Source organism: Scyliorhinus torazame, chromosome 9 (genome assembly GCF_047496885.1).
Source record: "Scyliorhinus torazame isolate Kashiwa2021f chromosome 9, sScyTor2.1, whole genome shotgun sequence".
NCBI classification, from domain to species: Eukaryota; Metazoa; Chordata; class Chondrichthyes; order Carcharhiniformes; family Scyliorhinidae; genus Scyliorhinus; species Scyliorhinus torazame.
In genome coordinates, this window is record NC_092715.1 from 15319774 (window position 1) to 15337750 (window position 17977).

The following is a 17977-nucleotide window of genomic DNA, read 5'->3' on the forward strand; positions in this document are numbered from 1 at the left end:
CCGCCTATTCTCATATACACACACACACACATCCGCCTATTCTCATACACACACACCTCCGCCTATGCCCATACACACACATATCCACCTATTCCCATACACACACACACATCCACCTATTCCCATACACACACACACATCCACCTATTCCCATACACACACACATCCACCTATTCTCATACACACACACATCCACCTATCCTCATACACACACACACATCCACCTATTCTCATACACACACACTTCCACCTATTCCCATACACACACACACATCCGCCTATTCCCACACACACATACACATCCACCTATTCTCATACACACACACACACATCCACCTATTCTCATACACACACACACATCCACCTATTCTCATACACACACACACCTCCGCCGATTCCCATACACACACACACATCCGCCTATTCCCATACACACATACACATCCACCTATTCTCATACACACACACACATCCACCTATTCTCATACACACACACACATCCGCCTATTCTCATACACACACACATCCACCTATTCCCATACACACACACACATCCGCCTATTCCCATACACACACACACATCCACCTATTCTCATACACACACACACCTCCGCCGATTCCCATACACACACACACATCCACCTATTCCCATACACACACACACATCCGCCTATTCCCATACACACACACACATCCACCTATCCTCATACACACACACACAGCCACCTATTCTCATACACACACACTTCCACCTATTCCCATACACACACACACATCCGCCTATTCCCATACACACACACACATCCGCCTATTCCCATACACACACACACATCCGCCTATTCTCATACACACACACACCTCTGCCGATTCCCATACACACACACACATCCACCTATTCTCATACACACACACACATCCGCCTATTCCCATACACACATACACATCTGCCTATTCCCACACACACACACACATCCGCCTATTCCCATACACACATACACATCCACCTATTCTCATACACACACACACACATCCACCTATTCTCATACACACACACACATCCACCTATTCTCATACACACACACACCTCCGCCGATTCCCATACACACACACACATCCGCCTATTCCCATACACACATACACATCCACCTATTCTCATACACACACACACACACATCCACCTATTCTCATACACACACACACATCCACCTATTCCCATACACACACACACATCCGCCTATTCCCATACACACACACACATCCACCTATTCTCATACACACACACACATCCGCCTATTCTCATACACACACACATCCACCTATTCTCATACACACACACACATCCACCTATTCCCATACACACACACATCCACCTATTCTCATACACACACACATCCGCCTATTCCCATACACACACACACATCCACCTATTCCCATACACACACACACATCCGCCTATTCCCATACACACACACACATCCGCCTATTCTTATACACACACACACATCGACCTATTCCCATACACACACACATCCGCCTATTCCCATAAACACATACACATCTGCCTATTCCCACACACACACACATCCACCTATTCTCATACACACACACACATCCACCTATTTTCATACACACATACACATCCACCTATTCCCATACACACCCACATCCGCCTATTCCCATACACACACACACATCCGCCTATTCCCATACACACACACATCCACCTATTCCCATACACACACACATCGACCTATTCTCATACACACACACACATCCACCTATTCCCTTACACACACACATCCGCCTATTCCCATACACACACACATCCGCCTATTCCCATACACACACACATCCACCTATTCCCATACACACACACACACATCCACCTATTCCCATACACACACACATCCACCTATTCCCATACACACACACACATCTGCCTATTCTCATACACACACACACATCCACCTATTCCCATACACACACACATCCACCTATTCCCATACACACACACACATCCGCCTATTCTCATACACACACACACATCCACCTATTCCCATACACACACACATCCGCCTATTCTCATACACACATCCGCCTATTCTCATACACACACACACATCCACCTATTCCCATACACACACACACACATCCATCTATTCCCACACACACACACACATTCACCTATTCCCATACACACAGACACATCGACCTATTTCCATACACACACACATCCGCCTATTCCCATACACACATACACATCCACCTATTCCCATACACACACACACATCCACCTATTCTCATACACACACACACATCCACCTATTCCCATACACACACACACATCCGCCTATTCCCATACACACATACACATCTGCCTATTCCCACACACACTCACACATCCACCTATTCTCATACACACGCACACACCCGCCTATTCTCATACACACACACACATCGACCTATTCCCATACACACACACATCCGCCTATTCCCATACACACACACACATCCACCTATTCTCATACACACACACACATCCGCCTATTCCCATACACACATACACATCAGCCTATTCCCACACACACACACACATCCACCTATTCTCAAACACACACACACATCCACCTATTCCCATACACACACACACATCCACCTATTCCCATACCCATACACACATCCGCCTATTCCCATACACATCCACCTATTCTCATACACACACACACACATCCACCTATTCCCATACACACACACACATCCACCTATTCCCATACACACACACACATCCACCTATTCTCATACACACATACACATCTGCCTATTCCCATACACACACACACATCCGCCTATTCCCACACACACACATCCACCTATTCCCATACACACACACACATCCACCTATTCCCATACGCACACACACATCCACCTATTCCCATACACACACACATATCCACCTATTCTCATTCACACACACACATCCGCCTATACCCATACACACACACACATCCACCTATTCCCATACACACACACACATCCACCTATTCCCATACGCACACACACATCCACCTATTCCCATACACACACACACATCCACCTATTCTCATTCACACACACACATCCGCCTATACCCATACACACACACACATCCACCTATTCCCATACACACACACACATCCACCTATTCCCATACACACACACACACATCCACCTATTCTCATACACACACACACATCCGCCTATTCTCATACACACACACATCCACCTATTCCCATACACACACACATCCACCTATTCCCATACACACACACACATCCGCCTATTCCCAGACACACACACATCCACCTATTCTCATACACACACACACACACCCACCTATTCCCATACACACACACACATCCACCTATTCCCATACACACACACACATCCGCCTATTCCCATACACACACACACATCCACCTATTCTCATACACACACAAACATCCACCTATTTCCACACACACACATCCGCCTATTCCCATACACACACACACATCCGCCTATTCCCATACATACACACACATCGACCTATTCCCATACACACACACACATCCACCTATTCTCATACACACATCCACCTATTCCCATACACACACACACATCCACCTATTCTCAGACACACACACACATCCACCTATTCCCATACACACACACACATCCGCCTATTCCCATACACACACACACATCCACCTATTCCCATACACACACATCCACCTATTCCCATACACACACACATCAACCTATTCTCAGACACACACACACATCCACCTATTCTCATCCACACACACACATCCGCCTATTCCCACACACACACACATCCGCCTATTCCCATACGCACACACACATCCACCTATTCTCATACACACACACACATCCGCCTATTCCCATACACACACACACATCTGCCTATTCCCATACACACACACACATCCACCTATTCCCATACACACACACATCCGCCTATTCCCATACACACACACACATCGACCTATTCCCACACACACACACATCCGCCTATTCCCATACACACACACACATCCGCCTATTCCCATACACACACACACATCGACCTATTCCCACACACACACACATCCACCTATTCCCATACACACACACACATCCACCTATTCCCATACACACACACACATCCACCTATTCTCATACACACACACACATCCACCTATTCCCATACACACACACACATCCACCTATTCCCATACACACACACACGTCCGCCTATTCTCATACACACACACATCCACCTATTCCCATACACACACACACATCCGCCTATTCCCATACACACACACATCCACCTATTCCCATACACACACACACATCCACCTATTCCCATACACACACACACATCCACCTATTCTCATACACACACAAACATCCACCTATTCCCACACACACACACATCCACTTATTCCCATACACACACACACGTCCGCCTATTCTCATACACACACACATCCACCTATTCCCATACACACACACACATCCGCCTATTCCCATACACACACACATCCACCTATTCCCATACACACACACACATCCACCTATTCCCATACACACACACACATCCACCTATTCCCATACACACACACACATCCACCTATTCCCATACACACACACACATCCACCTATTCTCATTCACACACACACATCCGCCTATACCCATACACACACACACATCCACCTATTCCCATACACACACACACATCCACCTATTCCCATACACACACACACACATCCACCTATTCTCATACACACACACACATCCGCCTATTCTCATACACACACACATCCACCTATTCCCATACACACACACATCCACCTATTCCCATACACACACACACATCCGCCTATTCCCAGACACACACACATCCACCTATTCTCATACACACACACACACACCCACCTATTCCCATACACACACACACATCCACCTATTCCCATACACACACACACATCCGCCTATTCCCATACACACACACACATCCACCTATTCTCATACACACACAAACATCCACCTATTTCCACACACACACATCCGCCTATTCCCATACACACACACACATCAGCCTATTCCCATACATACACACACATCGACCTATTCCCATACACACACACACATCCACCTATTCTCATACACACATCCACCTATTCCCATACACACACACACATCCACCTATTCTCAGACACACACACACATCCACCTATTCCCATACACACACACACATCCGCCTATTCCCATACACACACACACATCCACCTATTCCCATACACACACATCCACCTATTCCCATACACACACACATCCACCTATTCTCAGACACACACACACATCCACCTATTCTCATACACACACACACATCCGCCTATTCCCACACACACACACATCCGCCTATTCCCATACGCACACACACATCCACCTATTCTCATACACACACACACATCCGCCTATTCCCATACACACACACACATCTGCCTATTCCCATACACACACACACATCCACCTATTCCCATACACACACACATCCGCCTATTCCCATACACACACACACATCGACCTATTCCCACACACACACACATCCACCTATTCCCATACACACACACACATCCGCCTATTCTCATACACACACACACATCCACCTATTCCCATACACACACACACATCCACCTATTCCCATACACACACACACGTCCGCCTATTCTCATACACACACACATCCACCTATTCCCATACACACACACACATCCGCCTATTCCCATACACACACACATCCACCTATTCCCATACACACACACACATCCACCTATTCCCATACACACACACACATCCACCTATTCCCATACACACACACACATCCACCTATTCTCATACACACACAAACATCCACCTATTCCCACACACACACACATCCACCTATTCCCATACACACGCACACATCCGCCTATTCCCATACACACGCACATATCCGCCTAGTCCCATACACACACACACATCCACCTATTCCCATACACACACACACATCCGCCTATTCTCATACACACACACCCATCCACCTATTCCCATACACACGCACACACACATCCACCTATTCTCATACACACACACACATTCACCTATTCCCATACACACACACACATCCACCTATTCCCACACACAGACACATCCGCCTATTCCCATACACACACACATCTGCCGATTCCCATACACACACACACACATCCACCTATTCCCATACACACACACACATCCGCCTATTCTCATACACACACACACATCCACCTATTCTCATACACACACACCCGCACACACATCCGCCTGTCAAGGCCTCAACAATTTCCTTTCCAGCCTCCTTCAGTATTCTGAGGTAGATCCCATCAGGCCCTGGGGACTTATCTACCTTAATATATTTTAAGACGCCCAACACCTCGTCTTTTTGGATCTCAATGTGACCCAGGCTGTCTACACACCCTTCTCCAGACTCAACATCTACCAATTCCTTCTCTTTGGTGAATACTGATGCAAAGTATTCATTTAGTACCTCGCCCATTTCCTCTGGCTCCACACATAGATTCCCTTGCCTATACTTCAGTGGGCCAACCCTTTCCATGGCTACCCTCTTGCTTTTTATGTACGTGTAAAAAGCCTTGCGATTTTCCTTAACCCTATTTGCCAATGTCGTTTCGTGACCCCTTCTAGCCCTCCTGACTCCTTGCTTAAGTTCCTTCCTACTTTCCTTATATTTCACACAGGCTTCGTCTGTTCCCAGCCTTTTAGCCCTGACAAATGCCTCCTTTTTCTTTTTGACGAGGCCTACAGTATCTCTCGTTATCCAAGGTTCCCGAAAATTGCCGTATTTATCCTTCTTCCTCGCAGGAACATGCCGGTCCTGAATTCCTTTCAACTGACACTTGAAAGCCTCCCACATGTCAGATGTTGATTTGCCCTCAAACATCCGCCCCAATCTATGTTCTTCAGTTCCCGCCTAATATTGTTATAATTAGCCTTCCCCTAATTTAGCACATTCACCCTAGGACCACTCTTATCCTTGTCCACCAGCACTTTAAAACTTACTGAATTGTGGTCACTGTTCCCGAAATGCTCCCCTACTGAAACTTCTACCACCTGGCCGGGCTCATTCCCCAATACCAGATCCAGTACCGCCCCTTCCCTAGTTGGACTGTCTACATATTGTTTTAAGAAACCCTCCTGGATGCTCCTTACAAACTCCGCCCCGTCTAAGCCCCTGGCACTAAGTGAGTCCCAGTCAATATTGGGGAAGTTGAAGTCTCCCATCACCACAACCCTGTTGTTTTTACTCTTTTCCAAAATCTGTCTACCTATCTGCTCCTCTATCGCCCGCTGGCTGTTGGGAGGCCTGTAGTAAACCCCCAACGTTGTGACTGCACCCTTCTTATTCCTGATCTCTACCCATATAGCCTCACTGCCCTCTGAGGTGTCCTCCCGCAGTACAGCTGTGATATCCTCCCTAACCAGTAGCGCAACTCCGCCACCCCTTTTACATCCCCCTCTATCCCGCCTGAAACATCTAAATCCTGGAACGTTTAGCTGCCAATCCTGCCCTTCCCTCAACCAGGTCTCTGTAATGGCAACAACATCATAGTTCCAAATTCCAAGTAACTACCACAGTGGTTAGCACTGCTGCTTAAAGCGCCAGGGACCCAGGTTCAATTCCCACCTTGGGTGACTGTGCGGAGTCTGCACGTTCTCCCCGTGTCTGCGTGGGTTTCCTCCGGGTGCTCCGGTTTCCTCCCACAGTCCAATGATGCGCATCTTAGATAGATTGGCCATGCTAAATTGCCCCTTAGTACCCAAAGATGTGCAGGTTAGGTGGTATGAGATTACAAGGATAGGGCGGAGGGAGTGTGCCGAGATAGGGTGCTCTTTCAGAGGGTGGGTGCAGACTCGATGGGCCGAATGACCTCCTTCTGCACTGTAGGGATTCTATGATACTAACTTACTTTCTTCGCCCAGAGTGGTGTGAATATGGGACTTGCTACCACAGGGAGTGGTTGAGGTGAATAATAACATGGATACATTTTGGATACGTTGGTAGTACATGAGGGAGAAAGTAATTTACTGAAAGGATTACCTGAAGAGAAGTGGGAGGAGACTCAGGTGGAGTAAAAACGCTACCCCTAGACCGGCCTCTTTCTTCTTTGTAAAATTATTATTTAATTGAAAAACATAATTACAGCATAATACAGTACATAGTTAATAATCGCTTATTGTCACAAGTAGGCTTCAATGGAGTTACTGTGAAAAGCCCCTAGTCACCACATTCCGGCGCCTGTTCGGGGAGGCCGGTACGGGAATTGAACCCGCGCTGCTGGCCTTGTTCTGCATTACAAGCCAGCCGTTTAGCCCACCGTACAATTATTGTTTTTACATTTTTCCTATTTCCTATTCCTGTTTTTCCGAATTCAACACCGCCCTCACCCTCACCCTTTTCCACCCCTTTTATCTCCAATGAGACTGTACAAAGAACAAAGAACAATCCAGCACAGAAACAGGCCCTTCGGCCCTCCAAGCCTGTACCGGTCATGATACCACCCTTGGCCAAAGCCCTCAGCACTTCCTCGTGCCGTGTCAGATATGCAAAGAGGGAGACAAGAGGTAACAGGAAAATAGAAGGTTTACTATTCGTGACATAATGTAGAGAAAGCAGCTGGCATATATTAAGAAAAATGCCTCCCAGTTGGGCAGGGAATTTCCCATACACATTCCCTCGAACCAGATGGGAGTATTAATCATTTCTCGTTGTATAAAATAAAAGGTTGCAAATAGAATAGAATTTGTCAACTGATTCCCCCCCCCCCCGCCCCCCCCCCCCCCCCCCCAAAGTAAATTTTAGTTTTTTGAAGTTTGAGGTAGCACAGTGTCTTTTACCCAGCTGGAAACAGAAGGGGGACTTCCAACCCAGCAACATCCTCCCAATGTGCCAAAAGTTTAACAAAGACTGCTCGCCCACCTTGTAAAATCATACCCTCAGAAGTGACTCTGAAAATAGCCAAACATTGGCACGGCTTAAGGTTAATTTTAGACATTTCTGAAAAAGCAGCAATTATGAATGGCCAAAAATTAGAAAGCTAAGGACAAAACCAAAACATGTGACTCCAATTGGCCAGAGAGTAGGCGCACTTGTGATCTGCAATAAGTCTCATTTTTGTCCATAGTGGTTTTCAAAAGATGTTTAAAATCAACATGATTAACCGTTCACTGCAATGTAGCTGTCACCACATTACTATTCCCACAAGCCAAATTATTATCCAGAATAAAGCCTACCTCTCTAATTTAGGAATAACTCCTGAAGTTACTTCTTAAATTAACTTTACACAAAGAAACACCTTTATTGATACTTTTTCCTTCATAAAACTCTTTCATAAATTTTATCATCAGCCACCATCAATGATTGATCTGCTCCTGTATCTCTCAAAATTTTGATATGCGTACTTATTTTGTTGGATGGGTAAGGGGTCACTTCTCCCTTCAAAACCAAACCTCCAGAACTTTGAACAGCCCGACTTCCTTCACTAGTACGTAAATAATTCTCTTGAACCATATCCCACTTTCTCGTAGAATCTGAAGGATCATATTTCACACGTACCACTGCGACAGTTTTAACAACCATTTCCTTTTCTGGTGTCACCTTTCCTGCTACTGCAATCGGTCTCCCACTTAGTTTCCAGCAATCTGCCTGAATATGTCCCACCTTGTTACAAATAGAAACACTGAGGCCTCCGAATGTCACCTTGACCCTCAATACTTTCCTTTCTGATCTGAGGTGAAATTTATTGACCACTCCCAATTGTTCCTTCTCTTTCATAGAATTTACAGTGCAGAAGGAGGCCATTCGGCCCATTGAGTCTGCACCGGCTCTTGGAAAGAGCACCCTACCCAAGGTCAACACCTCCACCCTATCCCCATAACCCAGTAACCCCACCCAACACTAAGGGCAATTTTGGACACTAAGGGCAATTTATCATGGCCAATCCCCCTAACCTGCACATCTTTGGACTGTGGGAGGAAACCGGAGCACCCGGAGGAAACCCACGCACACACGGGGAGGCTGTGCAGACTCCGCACAGACAGTGACCCAAGCCGGAATCGAACCTGGGACCCTGGAGCTGTGAAGCAATTGTGCTATCCACAATGCTACCGTGCTGCCCATCCACAATGCTACTCTTCACTGACCATCTGGTTTCCTTTCTCCTTCCCACCTTCTATCCTTCTCAGGACTATAAGAAAGATGAAAAAATGGACAGTTCGATGGACCAATACGTAATCATCATCCAACTCTGCTGCCTGCCTAGCAGTTGTAACTTTTTGTTCCTCCACATGAGTTCTTATCACACAAGGCAACAAAACTTTAAATTCTTCCAAAATAATCACTTCTCTAAGGGCTTTGTATGCTATCTCCATGCTCGTTCCCAACAGTCAAAATTATTTTGCTTTACCCTTTCAAATTCAATATAAGTTTGTCCAGGCTGTTGTCTTGCATTCCAGAATTTCTTCCTGTATGCCGCAGGAACCAATTCATATGCAGTACATAACTTTCTTTACTGCTTTACACTCTACAGATAACTCTTCTGACAAAAATGCATGCACTTCACTCGCCCTACCTACCAATTAATCCTGCAATTGCAATGTTCAATTCCTTTTGACCATTTCACTTGTTTAGCTACCTTTTCTAACAAAATAAAGAATGCTTCCACATCATTTTCCTCAAACCTTGGGAGAGCCTTTATGAATTTGAACATCTCCCCACATTTTCCTTGTCCAAATTACCTAACAACTCCCTATACACACACGACTGCGCGGCAAAGTTTGGCTCCAGCTGCATCTACATGTTTGCTGATGACACAGCCGTAGTGGGTCGGATCTCAAACAACGATGAGTCAGAATACAGGAGGGAGATGGAGAACCTAGTGCAGTGGTGCAGCGACAACAATCTCGCGCTCAATGTCAGCAAAGCTAAAGAGCTGACTATTGACTTCAGGAAGCGAAGTACTGTACACACCGCTGTCAGCATCAACGGGGCCGAGGTGGAGATGGTTGGCAGCTTCAAATTCCTAGGGGTGCACATCACCAACAATCTGTCCTCGGTCCACCCACATTGACGCTCCAACCAAGAAAGCACAACAGCGCCTAAACCTCCTCAGGAAACTCAGGAAATTCGGAATGTCCACATTGACTCTTACCAATTTTTACAGATGCACCATAGAAAGCATCCTATCTGACTGCATCACAGCCTGGTATGGCAACTGCTCTGCCCAAGACTGTAAGAAACTAGAGAGAGTCGTGGACACCGCCCAGTCCATTATTCAAACCCGCCTCCCATCCATTGACTCTCTCTAGCTCCCGCTGCCTTGGGAAAGTGGGCAGCATCATCAAAGACCCCTCCTACCCAGGTTATTCTCTCTTCCAACTTTTTCCATTGGGCAGAAGATACAAAAGTCTGAGAACACGCACGAACAGACTCAAAAACAGCTTCTTCCCCGCTGTTACCAGACTCCTAAACGACCGTCTTATGGACTGAACAGATCTCTTCACACACCTTCTCTACTGAGTCGTACCACACTCCGTATTCTTCACCCGATGCCCGTGTCTATGTATTTACATTGTGTGTTTATCGTATACATGTTTTCCATGTATGGAACGATCTGTCTGAACGGAACAATACTTTTCACTGTACCTCGCTACACGTGACAATAAATCAAATCCTATTCAATCCAGTCAGACTGCTCCTCTGTGGCAACTATCCACGGACCCTGGGAGATCCACCCCTTCAAATGAAGAAAGTGATTCACTGATCAAGTGAACATAATAAATAGACTGTAAAATTCTGTATTTTCCGAGAACCTTTAACATAGTTAAGAACGTATAAACACAGCATAAAAGCAAATTACTGCGGATGCTGGAACCAAAGAGAAAATGCTGGAAAATCTCAGCAGGTCTGGCAGCATCGGTAGGGAGAGAAAAGAGCCAACGTTTCGAGTCCAGGTGACCCTTTGTCAAAGGTAACCACGGCAATTTGAACCGTTGGTGAATGGGTACGTCAGGTCAAGGGGAGGGCAGGATGTGAAAGAAGGTCACCTGAGGTTATTATGGTTCACCGCACAAATCAATCAAATAGTCTGAGTTGTAATGTCCTGTGGTCTTTTGTCTAATGATGTGTGAGCATTGAAATGACGGAAGCAGCGATGGTGGTCATTTCATTACACAGAGGCAGCAAAGGTACAAGAGGAAACTGATGAGCGTTTCGAGAATATAACAGCGAGGCATTCACAAACATTTCAGAGTGTAAGCAAAGCCTTGGCATGAACCTTTCACCGATTGTTTGTGGAATTTGTACCTTCCTGGGCCTCTTCAGTCATTTAGCTCTCGGTCCGTGATCTTCCCTTTGAACCCAGGAGCAGGATTGGGCCATTCAGCCCCTCTATCCGCGCCACCATTCAACATGATCATGGCTGATCTGCCCTCGGCCTCAACTCCACTGTCCTGCCCGTTCTCCGTAACCCTTCAACCCATTACCAATTAAAACTCTGTCTAACTCCTCCTTCAATTTACTCAATGTCTCGGCATCCACCACACTCTGGGGTAGTGAATTCCACAAATTCACAACCCTTTGAGAGAAGTGATTTCTCCTCAGCTCTGTTATAAATTTGCTCCCCTTTATCCAAAAACTATGGCCTCTTGTTTTAGACTGCCCCACAAGAGGCAGCATCAGCTCCACGTCGACTTTATCCAGACCTTTTAGCATCTTGTACACCTCAATTTGATCTCCCCTCATTCTTCTAAACTCCAGAGAGTATCGGCCTAAACTGCTCAATCTCTCCTCATGAGACAAACCCCTGGGGTGGGATTCTCCCTTTGGGAGACTATGTCCCCATGCCCGCCGGAAAACACCCAAGAATCACTCCGCACGTTTTCCTTGAACGTCCAGGGTTATTCCCCGTTCTCCAGGGAGCTAGCAGGCCTGTGGCATGCGTCCCGCAGCTCTGGTTGCCAGCGGGGCCCTGCTGGTCAGACCGCGCATGCGCATGGCGGCCCACCTCGGTGCGGTCGCCGCCGACATGGCAGAGCCACACAGCACGGAGGAAGATAGGTCTCTCCCGATCGCGATGGCGCCCAATCGCGGGCCTGCCCGTCGTCGAGGACCCCCCGCGGCGTCCGATCCCTACGTCCCCCTACCCATAACACCCCCATCAGCCGCCACTCCGAGTTCCCGCCGGGTGGAACCACGTTAGAACCACGAGACTCGGCACGTCGAGCACGGAAAATTGCCGGGAGGGGGGGTCCTTTTCCAACGGTCCCCGACCGGCGCCGCGTCGATCGTGTGCGCGCGCGAATGCCGCCGATTCTCTGATCACCGGAGAATCGCGTGCCGGCGTGGGGGCATATTTTGGGTAATTCTCCGCCCCCGCGCCGAGCGCGATTTCGGTGCGGAGGGTCGGAGAATCCCGCCCCTGATCTCGAGAATCAATCTAGTGAACCTCTGAACTGCCTCCACTGCAACTACATCCCTCCTCAAACAAGGGGAACGGATCTGCACACAGTACACCAAGTGTGGTCTCACCAATGCCTTGTACTGTTTGTGGGAGGTCCAGAGGGAGGGGGAATAGCTCTGCCCAAGTGAGACTCTGTCCCCCCGAAAGGCGAATCCCAGTAACTCGGTTATTTGAGAGCTGTCGGCAATGTTGATATCCTCCAGCTCAGAAACAAAGCTGCACAGTCGGGCCTTTGTCCTCCTTGTTTCCATATACCCAACATATCAATACCTCCTCCCCGGGAAGCAGAGCCACTGCCTTAGTCGAGATCACAGTGAATTATAACTTGCGCTGATCACTGGTTTCCAAGTTCAACGAAGGAACGCTTCGCATCGTGGGAGGGGTCAACTACTCAAAAAACTATTTTCTATGACTGGTAGGAACATCAATGGCTTCGAAACTATTTGAATACTTGGCAGAAATTATTTCAGGTTTTGCCAAGTGATCGACAGGTCCCACCGAACACCGAGGCAGCCAGGGATAGGCAGTAAACGGTAGACTTCCCAGTGCCCCCATCCCAAGAGGGAGAGCCTCTCGCCTCTCACTCTCCATAAATGTTAATGAGTCCGACGTAGCTCTGGCGGTCACCCTCAACCAAGCGGGCAGGCCTGTCGCTTTCTTCTCCCGTACTCTCCATGCTTCCGAAACTCACCATTCCTCGGTCGAAAAGGAGGCCCAGGCCATAGTAGAAGCTGTGCGACACTGGAGGCATTACCTGGCCGGCAGGAGATTCACTCTCCTCACGGACCAACGGTCGGTTGCCTTCATGTTCGATAATGCGCAGCGGGGCAAGATTAAGAACGACAAGATCTTGCGGTGGAGGATAGAACTCTCCACCTACAATCACGAGATCTTGTACCGTCCGGGGAAGCTAAACGGGCCTCCTGATGCCCTGTCCCGCGGCACTTATGCCACCGCACAAGTGGACCGCCTCCGAGCTCGCCACGAGGACCTCTGCCACCCGGGGGTCACTCGTTTCTTCCACTTCGTCAAGACCCGCAACCTGCCCTATTCCATCGAGGAGGTCAGATCAGTCACCAGGGACTGCCAAATCTGCGCGGAGTGCAAACCACACTTCTACCGGCCAGAGAGGGCGCACCTGATAAAGGCTTCCCGTCCCTTTGAATGCCTCAGTATGGATTTCAAAGGCCCCCTCCCATCCACCGACCGCAACACGTACTTCCTTAACGTGATTGACGAGTACTCCCGGTTCCCATTCGCCATCCCCTGCCCAGACATGACCACAACCACCGTCATCAAGGCCCTCCAGGGTATCTTTACACTGTTCGGTTTCCCCGCATACATTCACAGTGATAGGTGGTCCTCCTTTATGAGCGACGAACTGCGTCAATTCCTGCTCAGCAAGGGCATCGCCTCGAGCAGGACGACAAGTTACAACCCCCGGGGAAACGGGCAGCTAGAGAGGGATAACGGAACGGTCTGGAAGACCGTCCTGCTGGCCCTATGGTCCAGGAACCTCCCAGTCTCCCGCTGGCAAGAAGTCCTCCAGGAGGCCCTCCACTCCATCCGGTCACTGCTCTGTACGACCACCAATCAGACACCTCATGAACGTCTCCTTATTTTCCCCAGGAAGTCCTCCTCTGGGACATCGCTCCCGACCTGGCTAGCGACACCCGGATCCATCCTGCTTCGGAAACATGTGAGGGCGCACAAGTCGGACCCGTTGGTCGAGAGGGTCCACCTTCTGCACGCCAACCCCCAGTACGCCTACGTAGTGTTCCCTGACGGCCGCCCAGTCACAGTCTCCCTTCGGGACCTGGCGCCCGCCGGAACCCCACGCGCACCCGAACCATTGCCCCCACCCCCACCCTCCCCGCAGCACCTGACTGGAGGGTCAGTACTCACGCCGCTCCTGCCTAGGCCCGACCACACACCGACGCCCCCTACAGGCGCTTCCCCCCCCCTGTCCACCTTTTGCCCCAACAGCGCCGCCTAGGGGTGACAAAGCTGTCAGGGAGCAGAACATCACGCTCCCGGAGTCGCAACCGGCGGGACCCTCATCAGAATCACCGCCGAGGCCCAGACGTTCCAGAAGGACGACCAGGCCACCCGATCGACTGATTGCTGCACCATGAACACTTTGTAAATTCCCTCGACATCACGGTACCTCCATACCTGGTCATACCATGCGAAGGCCGATTATTAACGCTGGCCACCACCCCCACCGGGCTCTTTTTTAACAGGGGGTGAATGTGGTAGTACCAGGTATTGCGGTACCAAAGAGGTGGATGACCATTGGTTAGACCCAGGAGTCTACCATTGGCTGTTGTACATAGCTCCGCCCTAAGAGGCGGAGTATAAGAACCGGTGCCGTCCCAGCAGCCTTCACTTTCTGTATCGAAGCTGCTGGGGAAGAGTTCTAGCAGATTAAAGCCTTCAGTTATGAATCACTTCGTCTTGAGAGTAATTGATTGCGCATCAGTTAATTGATTCAAAATTTTTGCCCGTGTCCCGTCACATAACCAATCCTGTTCTTCCGCCACCTCAATGCTCGCTGCCCGATATTGGCTACTGGTCCAGTAATAATAATAATCTTTATTATTGTCACAAGTAGACTTACATTAATACTGCAATGTGAAAATCCCTAGTCACTACGTTCCGGCGTCTGTTCGGGTACACAGAGGGAGAATTCAGAATGTCCGATTCACCTAACAAGCACGTCTTTCGGGACTTGTGGGAGGAAACCGGAGCACCCGGAGGAAACCCACGCAGGCACGGGGAGAACGTGCAGACTCCGCACAGACAGTGACCCAAACCGGGAATCAAACTTGGGACTCTGGCGCTGTGAAGCAACAGTGCTAACTGATGTGTTGGGTGCTCTGGATCCGTGGAACACACACAGGCCACCAACACTTAAAATAGTGCAACACTATTTTATTAAGTTAGAAACTGTTGAACATACTTTCACTGTGGGTTAACACGATGTTATATTAAACTAAAGCCCTATGCCTGTCCTAACCAGTCTATGCACTCAGCACATGGTGAAGATCCGTGCTGTAAGCTGTAAGCTCTGTCCTTCTAGGAGGCTGCATCCCGAATGAGAGGGAACTCTGATGCCCCCTGTCTTTATAGTGAGTGTGCTCTGACTGGTGATTGGCTGCGGTGTTGTGTGTGTTGATTGGTCTTGCAGTGTGTCCATCAGTGTGTGTGTCTGCCCCATGATATACTGGTGTATATTATGACACTAACCACTGTGTTACCGAGCCGCCCTCGATTTTAAGATTCTCTTCCACATGTTGAAATTCCTGTTGGGCAGCATGGTGGCGCAGTGGTTAGCATTGCGGCCTCACAACGCTGAGGACTCGCGTTCGATCCTGGCCCCGGGTCACTGTCCGTGTGGAGTTTGCACATTCTCCCTCTGTCTGCGTGGGTCTCACCCCCACAACCCAAAGAGGTGCAGGGTAGGTGGATTGGCCACAATAAATTGCACCTTAATTGGAATAAAGAATTATGTACACTGAATTCATATAAAAACATAAAATAAATAAAAATTCCTGCACTCCTTAAATCGCTCTGCAAGTCTCTGTGCTCGCCCACCTCTGGCTTCTTGAGCATTCCCGATTTTAATCACCCCTGCCTTGATGACTGTGCCTCCGGCTGCCGATATCTTAATCTCTGGATTTCCCTACCTAAGCCTCTTTTCCTTTCTATACCTCTATCCTCCTTTAATATTCCCTCATTCCTTAAAACAGATCTCCTGTCTCAACATGTGGATCAGTGCCAAATTTAGTCTGATGACGCTCTTATGAATCACCTTGGGCATTTTACTATGTTAAAAGCACTGTATAATTTTTTATTCATATATGGGTTGTGGGCATTGCTGGTTGTACCAGCATTTATTGCCCACCCCATGTTGCCCTTCAGAAGGTGGTGATAAGTTGCCTTCTTGAACCTCTGTAGTCCTTGAGGTGTAGGTACACCCACTGTGCTGTTAGGGAGGGAGTACCAGGATGTTGCCCCGGCGACAGTGAAGGAACGGCCGATATATTTCCAAGTCCGGGTGGTGAGTGACTCGGGGGGGAACCTCCAGGTGGGTGGGGTTCCCAGGTATCTGCTGCTCTTGTCCTTCTATGCAAGTTATTGTTGATGTTGATATTTTTTTAATTGAGTGAAGCTCCTCCTCAAGTCTGTTCCAAACTATGTTTGTTTATCAATGGATTTTAGAAACCAGACTTCCCTGTTCAACCTCCCTCCCTTTGGATTCTCAATTAAGATCATGTGTAGCAGATTGGAAAAATGGCCAGAGATCGTCACTGCCACGTCTCGGCCCAGTTTGTCCACTGCATGCATGTATGGAGTAGGAAGGCAAGGTCTCGAAAACTTACTTAAACAT

At 48.3% G+C, this 17977-nt stretch overlaps 1 protein-coding gene across 5 annotated transcripts in view; it reads left to right on the plus strand.

The window, feature by feature from the left end:
- The window catches only part of LOC140429070 (FYN-binding protein 1-like), a 556929-nt gene that overhangs the window by 446477 nt on the left and 92475 nt on the right, over positions 1-17977 (plus strand). The gene's annotated exons all lie outside the window — the stretch shown is intronic.